Source organism: Mesitornis unicolor, unplaced genomic scaffold, assembly GCF_000695765.1.
Source record: "Mesitornis unicolor isolate BGI_N332 unplaced genomic scaffold, ASM69576v1 scaffold4252, whole genome shotgun sequence".
Lineage (NCBI taxonomy): Eukaryota > Metazoa > Chordata > Aves > Mesitornithiformes > Mesitornithidae > Mesitornis > Mesitornis unicolor.
This window is the reverse complement of record NW_010166964.1, coordinates 58817-64876: the sequence shown is the minus strand read 5'-3', so window position 1 is coordinate 64876 and position 6060 is coordinate 58817.

The window sequence follows — 6060 nt, the reverse complement described above, 5'->3', positions numbered from 1 at the left end:
TATGTATTTTCTTACCTGTTCCCTTTTCCTTGACTTAGGGTTTAGATTCAGTGGACTCTACTTCAAGGACAAATAACCCCTGAAGAAGTTCACATAGCTATTATTAGTATTTTCCTCACCTTCCTAAAGCAATGCTGAAGATGCAGATGGACTTCTATTAGCTATGGCTGTGACAGATCCCTCTTTCATTCCCCCATAATCCATATGGAAGATCAGCTTCGCTACTCATCCCAGATGGCCCAGCAACAACCCTCCTGCTGGCGAGCACATCACTGACACAAACCACAGGATGTCTCCAGGCAGCACAGCTCAACTCCAGCAAGGGATGCTGGATTTATTTCAAAGGGGAGTTTTCAGCCACATTCATCTGGCTGAGCACTGCTGTCTCCTTAGATGGTGGAACAGACACCTTCAGGTCCCAAATTTGTGCACGTGACAGCTCAGGGCTCTCCCATAGAAGCCCCTTTAGGTCTTTTCTTCATCCAAGTTTCCATCCCCTCTACGATGGGCTGAGCAGTTTGAGCAGGTTGATGACCGTGTGAGTATTTTCTTGGCTGGGCAGACCCATCTCAGCGTCATGTTGTGACCAAGTGAAGGGCTGCTCCCTGGCTGTCCTTAAAGTGGGGACTTGGACACTGCATCCCATGGGGAAGGGCTAGTCCCTAAGTGGGAGGCCAAGGGTCTCAGCTGTGAACTTGAATGCTCCAACAGAATACAGGGCCATGAGCCAAATTAGTCAATGAGTGCTCTCTATGCGCACTCTTGACAAAGAGCCGCTCTGATGGAAGAGGCGATTCCCTTTCTCACTTGTTTTCCTTCCCCTCCTCTTTATTCCACTGGAGGTACAGCTACTGCTCCACTTCATCCTTCTACTAAAATACTAAGCACACTGATGGGAAGAAAGACAGAAAGTATTAAACCTGACTGGCTCTCAGAGGAGCAGTGCCAGTGAAATGCATCATTAAAGTGAGTAATTTTCCTGTTTACTTCATAGGCTCTGAGCACCCCCCCCCTTTCCTCCCCACCTAAGATGTGGGCAGGACCCATCACAGCAAAGCTTTGGAAGCGAGCAGCAGCGTCCCCAATTTCTACATAAACGCTGCAGGCCAAAGAGCAAAGGCAAGTTCCAACGGAGCCCTTGACAGTAATCAAGCACTGCGGCGCCTCTGGTCTTGTCTTGTGCATACCTTGCAAGTAGCATCATGTCTTCTTGCTGAGATTTCACCCGCAGCGCACACAAGCGCCTTGTTCCTTGGCTCCTACCTCAGAAAAAGAAAGTCCTGAACATACACACCCGCCCCTGCCTTTCTGCTCCGAGGGAGACCATTTTCCTCTAAATCTTAAGCAGCATAGTGTGGGCAGCCCTTTCAGAACAGATTTATGAATCTGCAAGAAGTCTCTTTTGTTCCAAAGTATAAAAGTTAGCGCCAGTGGCTTGCCAAAAGGGCATCGAGTTTTCTCTATTAACGGCCAGGAAACTTTCCTGAGTCAGATCTTATTACGTTTGAAACAAAGTGCAGGTACCAGCAAGTCTCTTCCATGATAACAGCCAGGGCCTGTCCCATTTCCTGATCACATTACGCTCAATTTCCAGAATTACATCTATGCAAATATTGTTCTCCTGCTTGCAGAGCATTTCATTGATAATTACAGTGAAAAGCCAGCAAAGCTTTTCTGGCCAGGACAAAGCAGCTGGCGAGAAAGGCAACAAACCAGCACACAGACACCCAGCAGGGACAAATCTCCTTCCTCTGTATGAAAACCAACTGATATGGCCCTCTCCTCTTAGGATACAGGGAACCTAAACTGAACCAAACCATTTCTGCAAATGCTGCTCCGTTTTCTGCATTTACTGACCCAACAAGGCTATTCTCTGGTTCTGAGTCACAGAGAAAGCATAAGGATTAGGAAAAACAAAAAAAATGACATCTAACTGGCAAGTCATAGTTTTAAAGAGAACATAAAGATGTAGTAACTCAGATCTAAGTTAGATCAATAAGGCAGGACAGCAGCTCCAGCATTCTCAGGATGAATGGTGACTAAGTCAAACCTTTAAACCCTTTATTCAGACAATTAAGCTTTGGGGATGACGGGAAAGAAAGTTAGACAAGAACACAGAGCTATTACCAGCACTTGCAAGGTCTGAGATCTGTATTTCACCCAAGTCCTCCTCTCTCCCAGCCCTCTCCTCCATCCTCAATGACCTAGCTAAGCACAGGCCTCGAGTCAACTGATGTGGTTTCTCCTGGGCCTACTTTCAAAGTCAAGACATGATTCAGCAAGGCGCTTAAGCAGATGCCTACCTCTGAGGATGGGAGCAGCCTTGCTGACTCCACCAGAACCCGACGGATTTCACAGGGAACGTTCACGTGCTAGAGGTTATGCACTCTCCAAAGCGCCTTGCTGAACTGGGACCTTGATTTTCCTACACACCGTGGGAAACACCTTGTCAAAAGCCACGCTCAGGAACACAGCAGTGTTGTTGCTGCTGCAGCCATCAGAGCATCAAGACATCCCCCCCAGCTCCAAAATGCAGCACCTCAGCCAGCCAGCGAGGTCAACACTAAGGCATCTTCTCTGCTAGGAAGAGCAACGAGCCCATCCCAGGCTTCGGTGTTCCTCCAGTTTTTCCCATGCTCGCCAGCAGCCCTGAAGCTACACAACCGCAGCAGCTAAGGGAAGACGGCCATTTTGCACAGCAACGCTTGGAAAGGATGGAAAGTTTGCAATGAGTCTGGGAAGTGTTACCAGCAGTCCTTCCTACCCCTCACAGAAACAAAAACCTTCTGTTTTGCATCTCCTATCCCCCAAGAGAAGGATGGAAAGTTATACAACATGCAAGCCAAAGGAAGATGTGCAGTAACGCACCACATGAGAAATGAAAAGCCTGAACACAGCTTAGCCCACAGCCGTTTTAGCCGATTCTTAGGTTGCTTTACAATTTCAGCAAGAATGCATGAGTACATGAAGCAAGCTTGTATGGACCTGGATGCACTTTGCAGGCAAATCTACAGGCCTGCTAGGTAAACTCATACAATCACAGCATGGTTTGGGTTAAAAGGAACTTTAGGATCATCCAGGTCCAACCCCCCATGGGCAGGGACACCTCCACCAGCCCAGGCTGCTCAAACCCCGTCCAACCTGGCCTTGGGCACTGCCAGGGACGGGGCACCCACAGCTTCTCTGGGCAACCTGGGCCAGGGCCTCACTACCTCACAGTCAAGAATTTCTTCCTAATATCCAGTCTAAATCTACCCCCTTTCAGTTTAAACCAATTCTCCAGGTGGGGTATAACAAGGGCAGAGAAGAGGGGCAGGATCCCCTCCCTTGACCTGCTGGCTACGTTTCTTTTGATGCAGCCCAGGATAGGGTTGGCTTTCTGGGCTGCAAGCGCCCATTGCTGGCTCATGTTGAGCTTCTCATCAACCAGCACCAAGTCCTTCTCCTCAGGGCTGCTCTCAACTCTGTCATTCTGCGATATGAACCCACCAGGAACAAGTGTCCAAACACACCATGACACACTTACAGATCTACAAGTTATTGGAAACAGCAAGTCTCTCAATACCTATCAACTGGTTTGTTTCACTTGGTAACTGAAAGATAACCAAGTCATCTGCATGGCCAGTGAATGTGGATTTAGGTGCAAACCCTCACGACCACAATCTGAAGACAGCATTTCAAGCAAAACACCAAAGAGCTCTTTGTCCCTGCAGACCTCGCTACCCCTGCGCTGCTCCGTTTGCACACTGAAGACCCCAAGTCACAGATGCTTTGTGAGAAGACCTTTCCCATTTGAAGCAAGGCTGCTTTCCCAAACAAAAAGCAGTCTTTGTTACTGGATAACAATTAGAATAGGAATAGTTTCCTGGGAAACATCATTTTAAAGCCAGATTTCCCAACTAACCACACCCGATTAGTAAGTAATGCCATGGTTTCGAGCAGTTTTAGAATCCCAGCAGATTTTTCACTAGTTTGAATTTTCTGACTTCCTCCATCTTCCCAACAAGACAAGGAAGCAAAACCCCTCATGATCTTATGTGGGTTGAAGGTAACTAAAGGCAAGCCCCTTCCTCCCCAAAAAAACCCCCCTGAAACAGAGCAAAACACAACAGAGTTGCAACACCAGAAGCTGTTATTGGCTCAGACTGTCCGGCACTCCCCTTTTCCTTACAGCTCATGCATGATGCATCAGAGAAAGGGGCAAAGCCTCCATGGACAGAACGTGCTGTTGCCCTGCACGACGCTGTGCAGATGAAGCCCTGCTCTTGCAGATAAAGCAAGCTCTGTCCTGAGCCAACTGCCATGAGCCCACCACCATGAGCCTCATGAGAAACCACCATGAGCCTTCACGAGCTTGCACCACTGCAAGTGCCATCAAGGGCAAGACTTAAAACCAGCCCCTTAGCAGGTCTGAATTTAATGAGAAGGTGGAAAGAGGGTTGGGACCAACACTAGTAAGTGTTGCCTATTGAAGACCATCAACTGGCATCAAAGAAAGCGAGGACTTTGAACCCGCAGAAGCTAACTACCCCTCCAGAACTTTATCAGCTCAGTTTTTATCAGAAATAAGCCCAGTTTTACACAGTGTGAAGGTAAAGTCTCCTCCTGGATGGAAGCAACCCAGAGGGAGACACTTGGGAAGAAGCATGGTGAGGGAGGAGAAGCCCTGGTCGCAGCACACCAGCAGTCTGACCCTGGAGGACAGCAGACGATAGAGGCCCAGCGAGATGGTAACTGTTGCCACATATTTCTTATTTAAATGCAATTTGTTTAATCTCAAGTTGGATTCAACCATCAAAGGGTCTCTTCTGTAGCATACTGACAGTTTGCTCTAAATCTCTGCACCTTTAATCCTTTAATTAGCCCCGAAAAATGCGATCTCAACTCTTCCACCAACCAAAGCTAATTTTCTGCATGGAGCTTCCAACTCCTGTAGGTTACAGGTTTTAGCTGCTCGTGTAGCCAAGGGGAAAAAACCAAACCAAACCAACACCCCCACTCCATTCCCACACAGGCTGGTGTACGCTTCTCCGTGTGTTGCCTCTCCAAAACAGAGCAAGCTCCTCAGGAAGTCCTTGCAAAAGCAAGAGGGACCCATTCTCACATTGTAGTGGTGGGCTGAGAGGCAGAGGTTTTGATGTGTGGTACAGGGGTGGCTGGAGGAATCTGGGGACAAGGCACCACGTAGCTTCAACCATTTTCCTCAATGATTTTGGGAGGGGACCTCTGAAATGAGCAAACAAAACCTCGGCGATCCAACCATTTTGGAAGCTGTGTTCGCATTCTCCACCTCATTCAGCCCAAATTAGTTTTCTCCAGCAAGGAATCCAACTCATAAGGTTAAGGAAAAAGATCTGAGCAGCAGTTGCTACGCTCCACTGAAAACAAATCCCAGTCACATGCAGTCTGTGCATTCAAAATTCACATTATAGGTGCAAACCAGAGATGCACGTGCATTAGGAAAAGCACAACCGCAGAGCTCAATATGATGATGATGAGAGATACAAGTGTGATGACATGAGAGTCTCAAAATGAGAGCCTCTGTTACCACCTTCACCGCTTGGGCTGCTCCTGACTCATGTAACTGTTCACCAACACCACGGGCCTCGCGAAAGAGGCATCTCAAGTACACAATTAAAGGCAGGCAAATGAGTTCTGCAAACTGCAGCTGCTCCACGTTCATTCCACATTCAGTTCCTATGGAATAAATTGGATGGGAGTAGCTGGTGAGGAGCATTTGATGGGGAAGCTGCATTCGGGTGTAACCGAATCTCCGCACGCCCTTTCCTGGATGCGCCACAGTGCATCCTTACACCGACAGACCTGGGGTGGGCCTGCAAAGGCAGCAAACAGCTACCAGGTTTGCTCCAGGCCAGAAATCAGGCTCATTCTGCACCACCAAGATGAGCAGGGGTTTTTCTCTTTTCTTTTAAGAAAGAAAAAAAAAAAGGAAAAAAAAAGGATTGTACAGTGCTCTGAAAGCAGCTAATCAAATTATTAAAGTGCTTAAAAGTTTAATGAAGAAATCAAAGCTATTAAGCAAACATTCGGCTTGATGTC